Source organism: Heliconius melpomene, chromosome 13 (assembly GCF_056956725.1).
Source record: "Heliconius melpomene rosina isolate 202511_hmr_F chromosome 13, ASM5695672v1, whole genome shotgun sequence".
Lineage (NCBI taxonomy): Eukaryota > Metazoa > Arthropoda > Insecta > Lepidoptera > Nymphalidae > Heliconius > Heliconius melpomene.
The window spans coordinates 17490341-17514348 of record NC_140401.1 but is presented as its reverse complement, the minus strand read 5'-3'; the positions used below and the strand labels follow the sequence as shown (position 1 = coordinate 17514348).

The 24008-nt window shown below is 33.2% G+C and overlaps 1 protein-coding gene across 3 annotated transcripts in view; it reads right to left on the bottom strand.

Moving 5' to 3' along the window:
• Positions 1 to 24008, bottom strand: part of LOC146533214 (uncharacterized) — a 183278-nt gene that overhangs the window by 58834 nt on the left and 100436 nt on the right. For 2 of the 3 annotated variants that reach the window (XM_085196795.1, XM_085196794.1), the window contains one exon: positions 7253 to 7288. The exons of the other annotated variant lie outside the window; for it this stretch is intronic. The gene's annotated coding sequence lies outside the window, so the exon portion shown is untranslated. The remainder of the gene's footprint in view (positions 1 to 7252; positions 7289 to 24008) is intronic. 3 annotated transcript variants of the gene reach the window in all.

Below are 24008 nucleotides of genomic sequence, written 5' to 3'. Positions count from 1 at the left end.
AAGGGGGGTATCAATCTTCGGCACTTCTAGTGTTAAATTGATGTCAGAAGTGAGATTCCTGATCGTTGCATTTCTTTTCAACCAATCTCAAAAAAGAGGATGTTCTCATTTTCAACCAACTTCAAAAAAGGGAGATTCCGAATTCACCCGAATACTTTTTATGTTTGTTCTTGTCAATATACCAAAATGTAACTTTGCACAAAAATAATAGCTAATTAAATGAAGTTTTACATAGAACAATCACAACCACTCGTTGACAACCACTACCACCACCATCACCACTCGTTCAAGAAGCATCATTTTAAGATCTATCTATCACTAAAAATCGTAAAATAAATTATTTTTTAACAAAAACAAAAACCGACTTCTAACAACGAACTAAAAAGTGAAAAATAATTATATAAAGATTTTATAATTTTGAAGTCGGTGTCAAGCTAATGCTACAACACCTTTACTACAATATCTAATTACTAAGCCTGTTTGTTTTACTTGGCACCGACTTCAAAATTATAAAATCTTTATATAATTATTTTTCACTTTTTAGTTCGTTGTTAGAAGTCGGTTTTTGTTTTTGTTAAAAATTAATTTATTTTAATGTGTGAATGTTAGTAGATTAAGCAAAAAGTTTTATTCTACTTCGATATCGAACGACCACGTTCGATATCGAAAAAGTCGAATAGCTTCGAAAGGTGTGAGGGCGGGAAAGGAAAATAGATCACAAGGCACCAGAGGAATGATTTGACGGACGTTTTGTGAATGTCAACCAGAATTTCGTACATGAAAGTTCTGTAAAGCTTAAGCTTTAAATAGAGCAGTATTTGGACCCGTGGCATTTGAAATTAAATACTGGCTTTCTATTTCAGATTCAAGCTTTGATAGCAGAAAAAACAGAGCAGGTCAAGACACTCTTTTCTCCGCTAATCACCCAAATTCGAAAACTTGCTCATAACTTGCTCTTTGCTTATAACTTCAGGTTTTTACAATAAGACCACGAAAATTAAAATAATTATCCTACTTAGTAGAAAGTAAGGTTTGAATCCACAATCACCGCGTTTTATCGCGTTCCTCTGATGCGCCTCGATTACATAAAATATTTGAAAATAATTAATAATAACATAATAAATCCTTGTTACGATTTGTATAATAAAAAAGTAATATAAATCTATTTGTACAAAGCTTGCTTGGCTTTAATAATATTTGAATTGTTTCAATAGTTCACAAAAGTTTTCAGCAAAGCGTCTCAAGATTGCTCCAGAACTTTGTTATATCTTTGTAACTCTTTAAAAGGACAAGGTTTTCCATTGAAATATATTTATTATATATATCTGCTTTAGCGTTATTCTTTTAAGAATATATATTTATTAAGTTAGTTCGCAGTAGCGCAGGGGTACAAGCGTGTGATTGTAAACGCGACTGGTTATGGGTTCCCACTCAGGAAATGAAATATTAAATATTTTCATTTCTTTGCCCTGGCGTCGAAACGCAGCGTAGCGTTATGTTCCGCCACTCCAATACGCAATGCCTTCGGAATTCTTGCTATCTTAACAGTACGTCCCTCTGTCTACGCGGCTATGTGCCGGATACAATCAGATGTCACGACCACAATAAATAAATATATACCAACATTATTGCTACATTTAATTTGCCCATAAAATTCATAGCGTAAACTCCATTCATCTCGAGATGCATCCAGCACGAGTGCACGACTAAGTTTCAGTCGCTTCAGTTAACAAAGAGATAATAGGAGCCATTCACGGAGTCATAAAGTAAACAGGCGCTATTGTGGTACAAGAACAGACGGACAGCGATCGTTAAAATATAGATTTATTTTATGTTTTATATAATAATAAAGTCCCACACAAGGCTTCGTCCGCTTAAACTTATTGTCATGTTAGACCTGACGAAGTAGATTCATCGTTGAAATTTTTAAAAATTATTTTCGTCGTGGTTTCTCATTTTCAATTTCAAAGAAAACTCAATCAGTATTTCCAAAGCCTCGTTTATTCGTTAGTTTACAACAAATATGGAGGCTAGCACTGTTCGCAAGCTCGAGCGAGAGTATGTTGTTATTTTCTTTTGTTTTTCTGATGAACTATACTGTTTGACCGGTTGGACAGGAGTGGGAGTAGTTCGCCCCTGAAGAAGTACGAGCTCTGATGAATAACATGTCTCATCATGTCATGTTTCAAACTTTGGGTTTCCAAAAATTTTAAATACTAAATATATACGTTTAAAGACTTTCCTTTAAAATTAATAAAACTCTTCCGTTACCGAGTGACTGGTTGAGTAACAGCTACGTATAAACCGCTGAAATTTATTATGTGTGCTCCTTGAGGAGTTTTCCTTCTTAGAAGATTTCCCGAAAGCCTACGGAAACGGAAAAATCTTAAAATCTATAAATCTTATTAACCTTATAAAGGAAGGTGAGGCTACGACTAGTTTTAACATAATGCCAAGTATATTTAAATAATTTGAATTGACCCACCGTTCTGTTCTTCATTTTCAGGATGGCAGCAGCCAACGCTAACAATATTTTGACACGCTTATAAGAACGTTAGGGCCAGTTTCCACCGCGAAAGTGATATGAAGTGATAATGCTTAAGCAGAACGTTTTTAAGTAAAAAATATTTACACCTTTTGTCCAACTATTTATTGGTGGAAATACAAAAATACTATTCAATCTTGCGTGTTCAACGTAGTCCTACATGGGCCCGGACCGCTCGCGGTGCAGGTCGCCTTGTAACTACATAATATTAACTTTTTAACTAAGTAATAAAATGTAAGAAATTGAAGTTGACCCACTTGTAATAATTGTATTATCGTAAAACTGCGCAGTTATACGTAGTTTAAGTAATAATAGATGTGGACGTTGATTGTTGATGATGTAGCCAGGACCTGAATTATGGAACTCTTCACAGGTTATTAGTAAAGTACTCTTCTGGTTCTAGTTTATAGATCCGAGCATATCCTATAGCAATAATAGCACAAGTGACGTTTACTTGTGACTATAATATGGTCAATGATCATTAAGTGTTATGCTAGAATGAATATTTATATGGTAAATGTTCTTTCTAGCATATCCCAAATTAATTATAGTCAATTTCTAATAAATAAGAGTATCTAGTTACACCAATTCCAATTTATTTAATAAAATTGAGTATTTAAAACCTTCCTATAATGAAATATGGATTTTTTGCTTTTAACTATAACTAACAATAAAAATACATTACATAAACGAAAGTGTTGAGGCCTTCATGGCGTAGCGGCATGACGTTTGACTATAAACATGACGACTGTGGATTCTATTCTCACTCATAATTACGATTATCATAATTGCTCTGGTAACAGAACAGTCGTGGCTTAGAGTTCAGACACTAAGCATGCAATGTTCCTAAAATTGAATGGAATACGGAGAACGAGTATATTAACACTAGATACCTTCTGCCTATTAACTTCTACTCGGGATAGATAGAAATAGCTAAAAAATAAATATACCTACACGAGTCTGATAACAACAATACAACTTGAACTTACAAAGCACGTCCTAGAAATCTCAATTTCACAATTAGCGTTTAGTAAAACAAACGTATTTCAGAGTTCCCTCATACTTTAGATAGAGACAGAAAACAGAAGTTCGGAGAAGTTTATAGTCTTTATTAGAATAAAGTTTGCTATCTCACATACATATATGTATAAGTACGTACTCGTACAGTAGGACTAAGTTCATCTACAGACACTATCTATTAAAACTTTGGAGTATTTCTAGTTACCGGGAAAAAGGAAATGTGTGAAATCATTCCTTTTGTTAACTTTATTCATTTGTAAAGCGGAGAAAATAGAGAGAAAAGTAAAGAAAAGTCACCTTTTTAATTTTCGTATAACGTCTAACTGTAAACACGACGGTTGTGGTTTACAAGACTAATATTGGGTCCCCATTTCTCGTGAATATTGTTTTGCAAAATTCAAACGCAGCGTGACCAGTGCTACGAAAAAAAATCGAACCTGTTGCGTTTATAGTTGCACGCTTGCACCTCTGCGCCATGATTGACCTCAACTATTTTGTTTTCATTTTCAAATATAAAAATTGGTGCCTTGTCATTTTAAAATATAATTCATACATGAAAATTTCAAACGATGAACTATTAGACTAGACTATACTTTTAGAAAAGTTAGTCGAGCTATTTCAATCTACAACGCTTCCCGCATACCTCTTTCCCGGATGTTTCGTGAATTAAATTTAAAAAATATTACGTACTAGTGGTCTACCTCTACCCTGCTACATGCCCGCATGTAGTGAAACTGAAAAAAGTAAGACATTGCTGTTTTTTTTTTATGGAAAAAGTCAAATCAAACGAACGACTTTTACCAGTTTTATCAGTTTACACACACAGGCGGTTAGAGCGTAGTGTTCGAACACTCTGTTGTCCGCTTTCTAAATAAATACCAATGTAATAAAAATTTTGATCATTAAACTGCTAAATATAATTAAACTTAAAATCAAATGCAGTATTACAATGATACTAATGCATCTAAACCACTGTGCAAAATGCATCTAAATTCAGGATATATTGAGTTTGTAGTTTAAATTAATTTCTATTGTACGCGGTCCGGCGGAGCTCGTTGTTGTAGGAATTAGCTGTAAAACTTGACTGTGATTTAAATGTATGTATATATTTGGAAGATAACAGATTATCCTTAAGTTACCGTCATTGTTAACATAATTATAGTCATCACTTATAAATACGTCAAATATTTAACGCTTTGAATGCGGCAGGCCGTAGGATCGACTCCCGCTTTAGGAAATGAAATATAATAATATGTATAAAAATGTCATTTCGTCGCTCTGGTAATACGCGGAGTTGTGTTCCGCCTCTCAACACACAGTGCCTCCAGAATTGTGTAGAAAGTGGAAAACGAAAATGTCGTAATGGCAACAGAGTGTCTTAGCACTAGGTTCTCTCTGCCTACTCTACCTATGCGCGGGATACTGTGTGAAGGTCCCTTCTCTACTTTCTTCTGTACTTATGTCTAGAGCGAGAAAATGAAAATAACTCTTTCCCCCGAGTGAAAATAGAACTTACAACCGTCGAGAGTCGTCGACCACGTGCCACGATAGATGAAAGCTGAAATCGCCAAACAGAATACATTAGCAATCAAACAACATATTCGTATATCGAAATAATATGAGACAGCTATATTACTATTTGCGAAGCAAACAGAAAACATATGGACACATTCCGTTCAAGTATTTACTTAACGTCGAAGACAATTTGCTGGATATAGAACGTTGTATCAAATGAAAATATGATATTCACAATGAATTTCGGGGCGTTTTGTTCCGCCACTCAACACGCAATTCCTCCAAAATTTAAGGGAAAGTGGGAAACAGAAGTGTCTTTACACTAGATTCCCAGGTTCCCTTTCCCCCTGCTATATGAAAGATAGAGCAGTAGGAAATTTAAAAAATACAATAATTTATATTGTATAGATACGTATTGTGCAATAACGTGGTGGTTATGAATTCGATTCTCACTCGGGGAAATTAATTTTACCTTCATTTTGCCTTGTATCCTCGCCAAATAAACAGTGTCGCAAATATTAGTTTAATTACTTGTTGTCCGAAAAGGAGCCGTAAGATCTATTTTTAATCTTATAGCTCGAAGTTTTCTGGGAGAATATATTTTTTTTAGCTTCAGTACACACTGTACGCACATGCTGTGCGCGGGATACAGTGTACTCCGTTCCCCATTTTCCGCTGAACTCTGGAGGCATTTGTATAAAAATTGTAATATAACAAGTAAATATTCAATATTCCTACCATTACTTCTATAGCAGACACCACGTATAGAAGATACGAGACGAATTCGATAGGCATTGTACTTCACACCGTCCCTTACGAAACGTGAACAACAACAAAGGCTAATTTTCTATAGAAACACGCTCCACCGTTTTAGAATATATGATTCGCACTGGCGTTGTTATATTTTGCGCAATATCTTATATGTTTAAGGTCAGACGTGACGCAAGGGCACCAGCTGTAATCGAGACGACGATCGAGAGGGTTCGATTCCCATTCAAAGAAATGAAATATTTAATATTTTCATTTCCACGCGCTGGTGACGAGGCAAAGCGTGCCGTTGAGTTGAGTGGAAAGTGGAGAAATAAAGTATTTTAATGGGGACAGAGTGTCTTTACACTAGGCCTTTAGGTTCTCTCTACTTACTCAGCTACCACGTGGTTTGACGTCCTCAAACACAATTTTAAATATTAAAATTAATCTAAGCAAACGCATGGAAGAAACGATTTACATGCATATCGTATTAAAATGTTTGACTCACATTAGATTAGAAGTCACGACGCGTGAAATAGGCTATGTTAAATAAGATCCCATACTTTAGATCGTTTTTTTAAGCATGTATATCGAATATGTCATTAGCTACATATATATAACATGCAGTTTCGCTCATTTGGTTCTAAGGACATAACTAAGAGAGCCTTAGATAATGACTATCTAATACAGAAAGAATTTCTCGATCCGCATCATTAGTTCCTGAGAAAAGCGTGTTAACCAAACAAACTTTTTAGCTTATAATATTAGATAAAGATTATATTCGAGTTCGACAAAACCACCCAATACATTGTTCACTAAATCCATTGAATGAGATTATTCTTCCTATATTCAACGTTTTTTTTATTTACTTTTTTCTATTCAGTCAGATTTTTCAACTGCACTAAAATCTTTTATAGAAAATTTCATAAAAGAAAGTTCCGAAACGATATTTGATTTTTGGCAGGCCATTTCCAATGTTTTTAATATTTTTCAAAAGATATTATTTCAATGATTGTAATATCTATTACAAAGATTAATTCACGAATATATATTCATAGATAACTGGTTCTTTTATAATTAATAGCAAAGAAGTTTTTTATTCCAGTTTTTATCCGCCATATCGGTCTTATTAAATGAAAATTAAATTAATTATGTTTTATTTATTTTACTAATAATGAATTAGATCTTTTTATTTGATTTCTATATTGGGTAGTAGACATAATATATAATCCGCCATTTTATAGAGCGGCCATTTTGTATATTTAAAAATATATACTGATTATTAATGACGTTCGTTTTTGACTGAGCAGTATGCTGTTGGCTCTACTGGTCTTTACAGCGTAACCGGGCTTTTCCTATTGAAAACATGGAAAACATTTTAAAAAATATTATATTAACTTTCGACTCTATAATCTCTCTCACCTTTTTATATTTCATTGGAGTAAACCTTCATAGTTCCTGTAACAAAAAGAATATATATAAAAATAATATTAAGATTTGTTATATTTTATTACAATACATTATGGAAATAAATGAATAATTACTGCCGTGCCGTTTAACCTGATATACATATTAGCTAAGTTATGCAAAATACCGCCATTTTGTGGCGGCGGCCATTTTGGATAAGCATATTAACAGTAGCAAGACAGGTTAAATAAGTTTGTAAAAATAATCTGTTTGACACAATGTCGCATACATTAGTGGTACATAATACTACTACAGTAGTCGAATGTATGTGTTTAATATAATAATTATTATTTATTGTAAAATAAAGTTACATAATTTCGTTGTGTTTAATAAACATCCCCTGACGGACCGCAGCTCAAGCAAATAAATGTCGGCCTGTTAGGAAACAAATTGGACGCTATAGCCACCAATTAATCGTTTCGTTTATATTCTTTGCTCATAAAAAATATTATATAGATTATTGAGTATTTAGCTTGTATGAAAAATAATAACATTTTGAAAAATATAAAATTTATTAATAGGCTCCCTCTGTCTATTGTGTTTAATGCTCCGTCGGGCTAAGAAAATATTTTTTATCTCAAGGTTAATAGTTTGTTTGGTAGAAAATGCTTATTTCAGAAACTATTTAAAAAGGTTAATTATTTTAACCCACTTAACTTGCCGGGAAAACTTAGTTACTTCTATTTCACTACAAGAGGGAAACTGTGGGTTAAAGTTATCATAATATAGAGCTAGTAACGTTATAAATTTCTGGTGAAAGCACTAGATATAGTTGGAAGCATCAATTTTGATCTATATTGTAATACCACTTTTCAATCTAATATGAACTGTCATATATTCGTGTATGATATATGAGGGACAGGGGATTGAAATATGTATGTTTGATACATAAATTTCTAAAGGTTTGGGTGTATGACTATATCATAGTGGTTAATTGTGTGAAGTGCTGGTATAAAAAACTAACAATCATATTTTTTCCCGCGTGGCATTATAGGCACAGGGAATGAAAAATAAATTAAAACCTTTTCTTTCAAAATTATTTATTAATATATTCCATGCGGAAGAATAACTACATTACATAAATGATTTCCATTGTTTTGTAGGTATACTAAGCACGGCGTCAATTCCTTTCACACAAGGTTCCAACATCCTCCCGGCTCTTCATAATGCGAGAAAAAAATAATAATAGACAAAAGAAACCAAAATCCGATTTATTTCAATGTCAGATACACATATTGTAATTTCATTTGACCAAATAATAATTTCTACAGAAAAAAATATTTCCTTATAAAACGTATGAACATTTAATATTTTTCATATACATCATATATATGTAAATATTTTTCCTTATAGAAAGCTATTTTCTTGTCAAATAAATCCACTCGTATTATAGGTACTGATTAAGAAACGATTGTCAACTCTTAAAAATACATACGTAAGTATGGAAATAAAATGCTCGTTCTGGGTTCGATATCGGTGGTATACACTAATTGAGGCATAGTCAGGTTCACGCTTTTTTACTTATATATGTCTAGAGAGCATCTAGTGTCATTAGACCCCGTTCCCCCCGACCCCTGTCCCTACGAATAGACTAATAGTCCCTACTATTCGTTCGTTTTTGAGTTGTTGCTTGTCTACAGGTGGAATTAAACGCCGTGATTTATTTACCAAAGTGAATAAAAATAGTTATTCAATATAATAATTTAAATTACTTTCATCAAGAGGCCAGTTGTGGTGCAGGAACATAATGCAAGCAGGGATATGTTGTGTGTTCAATTCCCACTTGAGGAAATAAAATATTTAATATATAATTCTAGAGAAAATGCCTGTGGGGTAAGATTTACAAATACGAATTCATAAATCGTTGTTCCTAGTCGAAGCTAAAAAAGAAGTTGATAAAATAATATTCTACTCATATGAAAATGAAAAAAATATTAAAGAAATTTAAAAAAACATAAAAAAGCAAATGTTATAAAAAATGCAGATGAAACTAAATATAAATTAAATTTAAATATATTACCGACCATTAATTATCATAGTTTTTATTTAGATTCATTAACTAAAAAACATATAACTTCAGTAAAACATCTGATTAACGCATAACAAAAGAATTTCATTATAACGTCAGAAAGGCAATTTACTTTGTGTTAGCTACAAATAAATCTTGTATGCCCCCAAAGTGCACTTTTGGGCGTCCGCTCTCATATGTAGATACTATCACTGCTATTTTTCAAATTGAATAAGTAATAATTGACTTTAGATGTGTATTTTTTGGTGCAAATAGACATTATCTATTGAACAGAATAAATATCAAATTATTTACGACAAATCCAATGGTCTCTACCAGTCATGGAACAGATTGTGGGTTCGATTTCCAATTGAATATTTCATATTTTTATTTTACGTTCTAGTGATGAAACAAAATGCTGAGTTTCGCTACTCAACACTTAATGCCTCCAGAATTCGGCGGAAAGTGGTAAGCGGAGTGTCTTAACACTGAGCTCCCGCTTACTTACTACTAAATAATAATAGGCGAACCCAAAAATATATTTTCAATACTACATTTATCTAATATTTGAACTACAAAACAATAAAAGCAAGAAGCTTCACTAAGCTCTTAAATAGCAAAAGCTGTATTGTGAACTTTGTGATCACAACGTAATTGTTCAATTATCGGTCCGTTATACGTTAGGAAGAAAATAACGGGAGTGTGAGTTAATAGGCACTTTAGATCTGACTGAAGCTAGCTTAAGCTAGCTAATCTAGATGACAATTTATTTGTTAAAGTTCATTCTGGGCTACTCACTTTTTGAAACTAAACTATAGCTTCACGCTGTATCACGCACATAACAGGATAGGCAGAGGGAATCTGGGTTGTTCTTTTTATAACTCCTACGCAATGCCTTTAATTCTAGAGAAGAAATAAAAATATTAAATATTATATTTCCTCAAGTGGGAATCGAAGTCATAACCTGCCGCGTTTTCAATTGCACTCTTGTTTTTCTGCATCATATATCATTCTTAAATTGAAAACAAAGTTTGTCACGATAATAAATTACAAATTAGAACTATTAAAAAATATACATATACATATAAAAATAAAGAAATTAAAACGATACAAGGAATGGGTTCAGTGAATCCGTAAGGCTCCTCTACAGCGCTGTTTGTCAGTCTTATCTTAATTCAAAATATTTAAATAAAATTTTAAAAATATATAAAACTGCGATAAACTGCAACAAAAACAAAAATAGCTCATAATACAACACAATAAAGCACACAATATAAATTATATCTTATGAAGATTTTGTATACATACATGGGCTTGTCTATCTATCTACCAATCAATATACAGGATATTGGACATTGCTTGCGTTCAAGTATATTCTAGCTAAAAGCGAGGAAATGAAACATCATACATTCCCTCGAGAGGGTTCTAAGTTCAAACCCCCAAACGCCGCGTTTACAATCAGACAGCTTCATTTTCTTATAGTCTTCGTACATTACAGTATCAAATTTAAATGTGAATAATTAAACCATTGTTCCTAAACTCCACGCTAGGAACACGTTGCAGTTGTCTGGAGTGGAAATGAATATGTTCGTTAGTGGCAGAAACTAATGCCGTACTTTGTCTAGCGAGATCGGAAAAGAACAACTAAATTATTCTATGGTAGATAAAGCTCAGAGTTGAATTCCGCCGCCGTTCTAAAATAAGAGGAAAAATGTGGAGCACACTTGGTTCTCCCACACTGATGTACAAAAAAGGTGAATAAGAAAAAGAAAATTACGAATATCGATCGAGTTAGCATGATGATAAGAGTCCGATATCCTTATTTTTTATTAATTTCATTAGGGGAATTTAAAGAAAGCATGGCGTTGGATTCCGCTGCTGAAATGCAATCAAAGTGTTTGCACACAAGGTTCCCTCTACCTTCCCTGATATGCGGTAAAACAATTACACTTATAATGTTAGCGAACCATGGCTTTGAATGCAACAGTTAATCAAAATCCACAATCGAAGTTCCATATTGACTCGTGTTGACGATTGCCAAAATTGTCCAGCTCCATCGGAAATTTGAATACTGTCAGTGCTGCGTAGTATGTTATTGTTTGGTTCTTCTCTTGATAAAGCAAGTAAGGTAATAGTCAATCATTTAGCCTGCATGACGCATTTTGTTTTTTGATCCTTGTTTGTTTCCCTTTATTCCCCATACAGAAAGATAGCCAGAAAGAACTTAGTTGGCAAGACATTCCATCATTCCATTCTCCTTGCCGGTTTCCGCTGGTATTTGAGACATAGCGTAATAATAGTCCAACTAAACGGCCGTAGCTACTTAATGTAACTAATTCATTACCATGATCGGGAATTGATCCCACAACCATTACTCTTGCAGTCAGACTCTGTTCGACTGCACCGTAATGACATATTTCATAAATCATACATAATAAAAAAAGGTTATCCAAATTTATTATTGTATATATATATATATATATATATATATATATATAAAAGTATTAAATCCTAAAATCTGTCATAAACAGATTTACCACAGATTTTTTCTGTACGCTGCAAATAAAACAAGTAGCGTTGAAATATGAAAATGAACACGGCAAAAGAACAAAGAAGTCAAAAGAATATTAATTTATATATATTAGCCCGTTGTGACGCAGTAGTACAGAATGTGAATGTTAGCGTTACGTTTGTGGATTCAATTCCCACTTGGGGAAATAAAATAATTATTCCTTCGCTCTAGTGACAAGGCAAACGCGTCGTTGAGTTCCACCACTCAACACGCAATGCCTCCAGAATTCGGCGGAAAGTGGGAAACGGAAATATTTGAATGGGCATGGAGTTTCTTAACTACTAGGTTCCCAGGTCCCTACTGCCTACCTTGCTATGTGCGGGATTCAGCAAAAAAACATAATATACACCCCCATGGTGATGTAAGTTCCGCCACTTAACTTTACATCTCGTCCTAACCAATTGGGTGAAAAGTGGAGAAGGGAGTATCTAAACACTCTAGACTTACCCTGTTAAGCGGGAAAAAGCGTGAAGCTATTTTTTACTCCAAACATATCATACACAGATTCAACACGTTTTTTTCGTATGCCATAAACACGTACGTGTTGAAATGTGAACAACTGAGAACGTCAAAAGAAAAAAGTTATAAATCATCCCGTGCTACGTGTAAAGGGCGAGTACTTGTGTTTCTACTTAGCGTCTCCTTTTTGTTTTAGCCGACGTATTTATATAATACAAGTATAGGAATATTCCTTGCTTGAATGGAATTCGTTATTATACGTTATTAACCATAACCAACTAGCATGGACGTGTTAACTATAATTGTGCTGTGGACTATTCCGACGTACATGGATGTCCAAATAGAGAACACACGTGGGTTATTTGATATGAAATATTTTTCAGCTTTTTCTAGATACAAAGAATGGAGTGATGGGTCACTCATTATTCAGTCAGTTTCTATAAAGACCTAGGTAGTATAATTAAATATTAGCACTTCTTTCAACAACACAAAACTCGCAGTTCAAAACTAAACTAACAACCATGATTGATGAAGTTCAGTAACTGAAATATTTGTAGAAGTCAAAATTTAACTAAGAAACAATATTTTACTTACAAACTACAATATAATTATTACTTTCCTTATAGTTCATTGCTACGGAATCCAGGTCGAGTGTAGTTCTCAGCTTGTTTTTCTTTTAATAGTTGGTAGCTTCACAATGTACATATATAGCAGAATAGGCAGAGAGAATCAAGTGTTAAGACACTCCGTTACCTATTTTCTACCCATAGTCGTATTAAAGACAGTACATGTTGAATGTCCAAACTCAATGTTGCGTTTTGTATTGTGCTCTCCTGTCACGTCATATTACTCTGTTCTTTAAGCGAGCGAAATAAAAAGTGAAAATAATTCATTCCACCGAGTGGGAATTGAACCCATGACTATCGCTATGCCATTTAACAAGAGAAGACAGATACAACTTTTACAGTAATATGTTCTACAATCTTGATCATTGCACGTACTTAGATATACCACAACTACGCCCCCATTGCATAAACTTTTCAACTTAAAAATAATAAAAGTTAGCAGAACCTTGTTTCTTATTAAAACTTTATGTAAACAATATGTTAAATCTTGGCTTCCCTGCAACTTCTTTAATATTCAATGAACTTAAATGTTCCTTAAACAGTATCTCTCTACAATAGAATGTAGAAATTAACAATAGCTTGAGCAAGCAGAACTCGGTAACTTTAACCACAGTGTACGATTAGCAAGAAAAAAATCTTATCATATTTTAATGTCATCTGAACTGATCTTAAAGAAACTGCGAATAATTTGGGAAAAAGGCAATATTTAAATTATTATTTTTTATTTTGCGCGTCGCTTCTTCGCGTTGAGTTCTGCCACTCAACACACGATCGAAGAGTTCGGCCGAAGATACCTACACTGCTGTATGCGGGATACAACGTGAAGCTGGTTTTGATTTGATTCAATACTGACATTTTAAGCACAAATTTATTCCGTGACAACACATTAAAACATCATAAAATACTAAAAACAAATAACAATATACTCTTAATAATTTTTCTGCCGACGCTACTGCAGTAATAGGCGTGCCGTACTAGCGTGGAAAAGGGGAAATAGGTATTTTTACCTCGCTATGGACGATTGTACGTAATTGACTTGGAACAATGTACCAAGTCGATAAAGGGCGTAATTTGAGTTTTCATTTAAACATTATGTACCTACTCGTATGTACGTTTCAGTATTTGAATAGTGTTAACTATAGCCAGTCTGCGTTCATTTTATGCCATAAATTTGTAGAGTTATTTTTTTTCAGTAATATGTTGAATGATATTAGAATGTGGAATAGAGTGCCTTGAAACTAGGTTCCCTTTGCCTACGCTGGCATTGAGAAAATAGCGTGAAACTGTTTTTAAGCGTACAGAGACTGATAGTTTTTTAGCTTTGTTTTGCCGCTCACAGCTGGGTAGGCAGAGGGAACCTATTTTTAAGACAGGCACTATGTGTTGGAACTTTACCGCGACACCAGACCGTAAGTAATTGAACCTGTTCTTCTTCTATACCTTCCTAACCGAAGGCTTTTCTTTGCTAATATTAGGAGCTCCAACGTTTCTTTTTGTCTACAAGAGCGGAGAATTGAAATAATCAATTCTCCTAAATAGGGATCGACCCCACAACCACCGCGCTAGCAATTAGAATGCGCTGCGATGGCTGTTTTCCTTTATTTTAAGTAAAAACATAATACTAACAGATTATATTCAGCTATACATTTTAAATTATTCTAAATTTTACGCAAAGCACAAAAACGACTAACCAAAGTAATATAACAGCGAGATAAACGAACGCCTAATGCGAAATCGAATTTTGATCCTTCGAGCCGGATTTCTTTCCAAGCCATTAAATTGAGCTAATGATCCATTTCAATACTTCGAAAATGATTACCATATATTTACTGAAACAATGTATATGGCCGTCGTGGCACAGGCGCACAAGCGTGCGAAGATAACCGCGACAGTTTTGTGTTCGATTCCTACTCAAAGGAATGATATATTTAAATTTTTTTCCTCGCTGGTAACTGCCTTAAGAACTCGGCGGAAAGTATTATTAGAAAACCAGGAAGGTTTATTTAAATCAGTTCATAAATAAAAAGGTTATGTCAATACAAAAAATCGACTAAAACTTTAACTTTCAGTGAATGGATGTTATCTTTTAATGTAGGGGAGAAAAAAATAATTATATAGTACAAGCGGGCGAAGCCGCTAACGAGTCGCTAGTATTATATTATACAAATATAGGTAGATAGATGGTGTGAGATTGAACAAGACGATGTACAACCGACCGCAACAGATTGCGTTGAACAAGCTTTAAGACCTCAGATGTTAGTTCCTTTGTTTACGGAACAATAGTAATTGTTCCGTATTAACATAATTACACAATAAGCAATGATATCTGAGAGAATTTTGTAAATAGAAATTATACTTAGTATTTAAATAAGCAGCTTAACACTTTTTGATGAAATAAAGCACGGTGTTGAGTTCCGCCGCTCAATACGCAATGTTCAAAAATTGAGCGGAAAGTGGAGAACAGAAAGTTTTAACACTAAGTTTTTTGTGTCTACCATGCTCTAAGCGAGATACAGAGTGAAACTAAAAAAATATATAATATATCTACCTATAATAATGAAATATGCTTATAGAACTGTTACTCTTGCTAAAAAATACTCGTTAGTTCTGCCACCTAGCAGTAGAATGCCATAAAACATAACACAGAAATGAATTACTAACTTCACACTACCACTACCATTAAAAATTCAACAAATACTTAATAAAAGATTCACAAAATATTTTAGCAGAAACCTTTTAAACCACAGCAGAAAATACATAAATTTAGAAAGTTTAAACCAAAACGAAAACTGTCTTTGATCACAACTAGTATAACAAACAGCATTGTAATTAACCACGCTCGAATAATTCACTAACAATTTTACGTATATATATATTTAAATAAAAGCTAGACGAGTGATCTTGAAGGCGTCTCACGAATTACGTGTTACAGAAATGGATTGTGACATACAGACAGACAAAATGAGACGTTTTAATTATAATTTGAGGTTATTAGAGGCGCAAAGAGACACAAGCGTGTGACTGTAAATGCAAAATCTGTTCTCTGTGTGTTCGATTCCTACTCGGGAAAATAAAATGGTCTTATCCTCGCCCCGAAAGAAGTCAGTGCAAAGTAGCTAGCGGAATTGTTTTAATGGGAACCGAGTATCTTAGCACTAACGGAGTATCTTAGCAGTTTCCAAATTCTAAAGTAAGTAGCGAAGTAAGCTAAAGAAAATTGAGTCATTGCTTATTTTTTTTAACTTTATTTTGTATCCCGCATATAGATGGGTAGGTACAGAAAACCAAGAAGTAATATCCCAAGGTCACTGTGATGAAAACACTGTTATACAATCTATTATTATATTTTATAAGTGCTGTAGATTTACGAGCTACGTCTTAATGTTTATATGAGGCTGTAAATTTCTGTAACATTCGCCCATTTGTTTTCTTCTATCTAATTTAGTAGAGTATTAAAATACTCTGTTAGATTAGTTTGATTATTTACTACAAAACCAGTGGTACTCACCACTATTCTCACCCTGGTTCTATATTCAAAACAATTGATGATGATACCATATTATTAACTTAACTGTCGAGTTTCAAGAAGAAACAAATCATACAAAATAATATGAAAATAAAAACAAATTCTATTTTATTTAAAACTGTACACATAGAGTAAAACACAGTGAAAAATCACTTTATTTCTATTTATTAAATTAACATAGTCATTACTCGTCACTTACGCCAATAAACGTATCCTGAGTAATACAGTCAACTATTTAATTTCGACAAATGAATAATGTATCGAGAACTCGGGCGGAGACTCGTTTCTTTAATTATTCATGTCCCTTTCGGTAACTACGAATGTACCTATACTATTAATAAACTGAATTTAGTATGTATTAATATGAAGATGTCCCGGTAGAATAGTAATGTTACTGGAATTGACTTTGTGACAGTCCAACATACTAATTTTTAATGCGGCTTCGCCCGCGTGTAAATATTGAATTTATGGATTATCCTATCATATCCTATCCTATATCTTACAAAACAAAGTCGCTTTTCGTGTCTGTCTGTTGTTTCTAACTCTTCTTCTTCTAAACCACCCAACGGATGTTGATGCGGTCTTCACCATTAAGTCGAGTGTTTTTCGTAGAAGGTTTATATATAGTTTATTATTTGTACATTCTTATGTAAATTAACATAAATACGATAAATGTGTATAAAGTCCTACCCGTTGAGACACTGAAAATAATAATTTCAATATATTTTTTATTGTGAGGGATATTTTTCCATAATGGTATTAATCCTTATCCTTTAAAATACTTTATTAGTTTTCTACGTTAAACGAAGATAAAATTTGCTTTTTACACTATTTCGAAATTGCGAATAGTTTTACAGAAAAACGCATTTAATTGTTGACACATCCCGCCGTTCACACATCAGCTGTACGTTACTCAAGTTTCACTTATCCCTTACTCTCAGCATATAAATAAGTATATTAGTTACGTTGGCCATTTAATGTACATCAAAACTGTCTTTAACTGTTTTTCATTTTAATAAGTACTTTAGAAGTTGTTACAATAAATCCTTGCTGCGAAACGGCTTATACAAGCGCGTCCGCCGCGCCCGCCTGCCTTACACGCATCAGTGATTCAGTGGTAGAATGCTCGCCTGCCACGCAGGCGGCCCGGGTTCGATTCCCGGCCGATGCATTCTATTTAATTTTCCTCACAGGCAGCCACGTAGTGCTTGCTTTTCATCAGGGACAGAATACCCTCTTCAGCATTAACCACAAGCTCGAAAAAAAAAAACCGCCTGCCTCTATAGCAACGAAGATTTACAAGCGTTTGCACGTATTGGATAATTGGAGTTGAATGTATTCTTTCAGTGCGATATATTTGGTTTCATAATTTTTGTAGTAGTTATTAGTAGGTAGGTTTTTGTTTATAATTTCTGCCGTTTAAAAATAGTCATTTAACTATCTAAAAATAGTCATTTAAATATATTTTAATAAGTACTTGAAAAGTTTAGTAGCACAGATTTAAAATTACGATACCTTCCTTATTGAAACTACGAAAATGCGGGTTGCATTAGGGTTTCATTAATTTTCACATTATCTTTAGTGCTTTGCAAACATACATTATATGAATAATCCAGTAGTAAAAGCGGGCGAAGCCGCAAGAGGGTCGCTAGTGTATGATATATAGGCTTAGAGTGTGAACCTAACCTAAACTTAAAAAAAAATTAAAAAGTCCTTTATTCCCTGGAGAAACAATTAAAAAATATAATATATGAGTACACAAAACTGAGTGAATATAAATGAGTACAAATTTCAAAAATAGATTTGTATTCTCTACAGTATGAAATCAAATAACGGTCGATTTTGTACACAGCCGTGTGTATTTTCATTTCGCAAAACATCTTCTCGCACCAACGAGTCCTGCTCCTTTGATTTCCTTCATTAGTCGTGCCTTAATATAATTTGATTGTGTTTGTTTGTTCTTTTGTGTTCATTTTTATTATGTTTAGTGCTGATATATTATATTTCTAAAAAAATAAATCAATCTTATTGGTATTGGCTAATATTTGAGCATTCTCACGAACTATAATTCACATCGAAATAAGCTTAAGTAGCAGCTTTTTTAAAAACTTATAAAAAACACTTGAATAATTTTTCAGATATAAGAGTTATGTATAGTATATAACAAGTGTGCGATGTCCTTCTTAATAAGTATCTCAATATAATTTTAGGCCGTCGTGGCTCTGCGGTACAGTGTCTGACTGTAAATGCGATGGTCGCGGGTGACTCACTCAGGAAAATGAATTATTTTCATTTTCTCACTCTGTTAATGAGACAAACAACCAATATTAAATCCCACCACCCAGCAATCAATGTCTCGAATACTAGATTTCCTCTAACTACTCTCATGTAAGCGGGTTCCAGCGTGAAGTTTTAACACAATTTAATACTTATCGACAAAAGAATAGTGTTTTAACACTATGATTTCCAAAGAAATACACAAAAGCTGTAGAGATGTGTGTATTCTCATTTAGCAAACACTTAAAACTGCTGTAATTTATAAATACCTCTTCATTTTTCGCGCCAACGACTTTATCCCCTTTGATTTCCTTCATTACGCGTACCTTAATATAATTTAACTGGCTGCTTAACGGCGTCATGGAATATGTACTTCAGAGAATGAATTCAAGTCCACAAAAGGTTGTCTTAAATAATTTCTATTGCTCAAATTATTAGGTATATTATTTAAATGTTTTAATTAATGTCTATAAGGTTTCACTGTTTTTTATGATGATATGAAACCGTCGCAGTTCAGTGTGTTGTGGATTCGATGCTCACCCCGAGAGTCGAATTATTTTTATTTCCACCTAATATTCGAAAGGGAGAAAGGAGTTTCTACACTAACTCTGTTCTAGCTACCCTTCTATCGGAAAAAAGAGAATTAGAAAAGAATTCTAATAAACCATGAAACACGTGTTCAATGAAATATTTTTAAGAGTCCGAATTAGAAATTTTATTAAAATCGGTGCACTTAAAGATTTTTCCATCCTAACTTTCATCCCCTATTTCACCCATTCACGTTTCTACGCACAGCGGTTACGGCGGTGCGTGCGTCTTACCTCAGTCAGTGGGAACATGTCCTATTATACAACATACAATTTTATATAACTCAATACCGTATTTGACCTAATAAATAATTTTATTTAAGATTAAACTAACAATAATCACTTTTTTCATTTTATTATGCTTTATAGCTTTAAGAAAAAGTTTTTATTATTTTAAAATATATTTGCTTTGGTTGTGTGAATGAGGTACACCATTTAGGATTTAGAAATAAAATGGAATTCTTATAATGTCGTCACGTCGCTACGTGACTGGTCCTGTCTGATATACTCGTATTTCCAGATGAAAATCTAAAATATGAAGATAGAAGTTATTATTTAGCTACATTTATATGAAATATTATTATTTGTCACGTCGTTTTTTGTTAAATTTATGTTATTTTGTCATGTAGTCTTTATAAATATTACTTGTATAATGATAGCAGAAAAATATATATATTTTAGATAAGATTGATGTTAACACAGGCTCTATAGCTATTTATCTACTTTTTATGGAAATAATGTCCTTTTTGTTTAATAGAAATATCTAAGAATTGTGACTATTCGTGGCGCAGGGGCACAACCGAGCGACTATACACGTTAGAGGTTGCGGGTTCGATTCCCACTCGGGGAAATTAAATATTAAATAGTTGCTTTTCCTAGCTCTGGTAACCAGGAAAAACGTGGCGTTGAGTTTCGCTACTCAACATGCAATGCCACCTGAATTCAGCAGAAAATATTGTACGAAAGTATCTGAACATTAGTTTCGAAATTTTCGAGGTAACTGATCGCAGGTACAGAGGACTACAGCCTACATTGAAACAATTAACGTGATAAATTATAGCCTTAAAGCTGTCCTAGATAAATGGACTATCCAGCACAATATTATTTTTTCAATTGGAACCAGGAGTTCCCAAGATTATCGCGTTCAATCAAACAAACTTTGCCACAAGCTAATAATGCTTGTTGCAAAGTTTATTTACTTATTCCATGATGAGCAGTGCCATGGTGGCGCGATGATAGTGGATTCGAGCCCCACTCGAGGAATAAAATTACTTTGATTTTTCACTTTAGCAGGACAAAGCACACCATTAGCCGCAATATCTCGTAAATCGAAGATGCATGGAGAATGGACTGTCATAAAAACAACATCAACAACTAAGTGGAAGAAAGCGTGAAACTGGCTTGATTTATAAATATTTTTTTAAAAAAGATTAACTTTCGCTTGAAACACAAAGTAAATAATTGAGCACCTATAACGGGCAGAGGAGCACACGAGTCTATCAATATTTTATTGATTTTATAAAAGGCGAAAACGGAAGTCCATTACTGTAGGTGTCGGTCAATTTTCGATGTATGTACGTTGAAATCGACTTTTTCAGTTTCAGCCTTCACAGCGTGGCGGAGTGTCCTAATTTTTTTTCAATAAATTTTTTTAAATGTCCATCCAGGATGGAATTTTTCGCGAATATTTTTATAAAATTCCGAGAGATCAGATCAGTTCGCTTCTGACTAAATAACGGTTGGTTGTAAGTTCGATTCCCACACAGGGGATTAAATTATTTTCATTTTCTCGCTCTGGCAAAAAGATGCCATAAGATCCCATTAAGTGCGCCTAATTGAATGGCAAGTGGGAAACAGCATAACACTAGGCTGCCTCTACAAATAAAAAAACTAAAATAATGATAAATAATCAATATCCTATAAGTATAGTAAAATATACTAGTGTATTCTCTGGTAACTTTTTCAGAGTTTACTTCGCAATTAAATTCATTTTCAATATTTTACAAAGTTGCAGGGAATTTAAAAAAAATCTGTTTCACGTTGTATCTCACATTCCCAGCGCTAAATACGTAGCTTAATAAGTTTGAAAATAAAAAAAAAATCGTTAGAAAGAATTCAGTAGGTAAAACGTGTTTCCAGTATACGTTGGAAAGTGGGGAACGAAAGTCTTTTAATACTAGGTTCCCAGGTTCCCTCAGCCTATCCTGCAATATACAAGCTGCATGCTAAAAACACATATATATACATAACATTAATTGACTACACGTTAGATATTTAACGAAAATATTGTATATCTTTAGATAAAATTAATAAATATTTCACAAAAAAATATCGAACCCAGTACATTCAGCCAATACATTAAAGCAACAAAAACACATTTTATTGCAGTATCCAACTGTTATTCTATACATTTTCCTGATATAGCCGAGTACGTGCTCACATTAAAAGGCACTCCACTCCGCTTGACTAGCTCTAATGTCATGAAACATTTTAACTGTACTATATAGTATAGATACCCTCGTAGCTCAGTGCTAAAACGTCGGGCTGAAAATATAAAGGTTGTGGGTTCGATAACCATTAGAGAAAAATAATTTAATTTCTCCGCTTTGGTTGACAAAGAATGGTGCTGACCCGTCATTCTGGTCGCAATATTTTGAAATTGGGCGGTGCATGCATAATGGAGGGTCTTAACACTAGGTTTCCCTTTGCACACTAGATTTATTCTTACAAGTAAAGCAAACTAATGCATAAGTATAAGTATACTGAAGTTAGAACGGTCCGCATTATCATTTAGAGCAGCTGTCGAGAGTGATCGGTGTAATTAAATTAAATGAAAGAACTTGAACTGTACTTTTGTAGAGCCAAGTTGGAAAGTTAAACTTTTTTATATATGACTCTGTTGGCATTTGAAATTTTTACTTTTATTCAAATATTTTCTTAAATTTTTTTGATAGATATCTCTCATATTATTTGCATATTACTTTTATTATACACTAGATAAGAATGTTTTATATTTAAATTTAAAAAAATAAAGCTAAAAAATCATATCAATTATAAAACATGCAGCTAAAGAAAAAATCTTCCATGTGTCAACATAGGCAAGTAAGGCTCCAGTTCCTACTGGAACCTTCTCGCAGTTCCTACAGGAACCTTATATAATTATGATGATAGGTTCTTGATTCAACAACTAAGTGAAAAACCAAAACCTTTTGAGATGTTTATCGTGGCGTTTCACTACAAAGCTATTAACTAAAACAACCATTGGCACAATTATAATCGCATCAAATTCAAATTCAAATTTCAAATTCAAATTCAAATTTGGAGTGTCTTAACATGAAGTTCCCTCTACCTACCCTGCAGTGTGCGGAAAACAGCGTGAAGTTGTTTTTTTTATTTATTCTTATTATTAACCGTCTGTTATTAAATCTAAAGATATTCAACATTCACTCCGCCGCAAGGGTCGTTTACGAGAAACAATCCCAATAATTCCATTACCGAGTGAAAGTTTCCTAAATAATTCCTGAGAATTACAGTACAAATTTTACTTTTGCTTGTAATTTGATCATTTTCACGTAAACAATTCAAAATGGACGACGAATTGTGATTTAAATAGGATCTACGAGAAACAAAAACTACGTTTGTTGTTATTGGTGTTACTTTAATATTAATTATAAGGTACATAAATATTGTTATATCGTACAACCATTCTACGGCCTCACTAGTTCCCTTCACCTATTAACTTATATAATTCTTCTGTACGTCATAACTACTCAGGATGAAATTTTGTATTAGAATTGTGTATATTTGAATGAGAACAAACCAACTGAACTTGATAAAACTCATAAAATAGATATTAAGAGTGATGAACATTTTTTGAACTTTGCCACTACATACATCTACACTGTAAAAATAATACCAACAAGTTAAGCCTATTACGCTCTTGACGAATATTTATTGTATCAAAGTCTATTTGATTAATATGAATTAAACCTGCAATGCAATAATTAAATTGTAGCATTAATATCAGAATTCGGTTAAAAATGAGAAACGGAAGTGGCTTAATGGGAACGAAGAATATAGCATTATGTTCCCTTTATTTACTTTGCTATGTAGATAATATCTATTAGTGTTTTTTATACTAACATTATATAATAATATTAGTATTTTTTTTTATAAAAAAAACACTAATATCGAAAACACAAATTTATTGCTGGCTGTTCTCGGCAGAACCGACTTCCGAATCTTTAGCTTTGTGTTCACTTAACAATTCAAATGTGCTTACAAAAATCTATTTTTAGATTCGAACTCACAACCACTGTTTATTTCGAGCACACTACAAGCACTCGTTAGGCAGTGTTATATATTAATATACATACATTTACTTACCTTTGTAGTGCGTCAACCTATTATTATAGTTCTTGCATTTTTCTATTCAAACGAACTTTTCTTTTGAATGAATTATAACATGGCAATGTAATTTTTTAGATCGGCGTCTATGAAAAGAAATTATATATGCGCTTTGTGCCGCGGATCAGTGGAGTGTATTGATTGCAGATGCCTTTATTACTTTTTACATGCAAAATATGTATATTTTTTTTACAATTTCTTCATCATAATACTTTTATTATATAGTAAAGTTGATTTGTATTTATTATA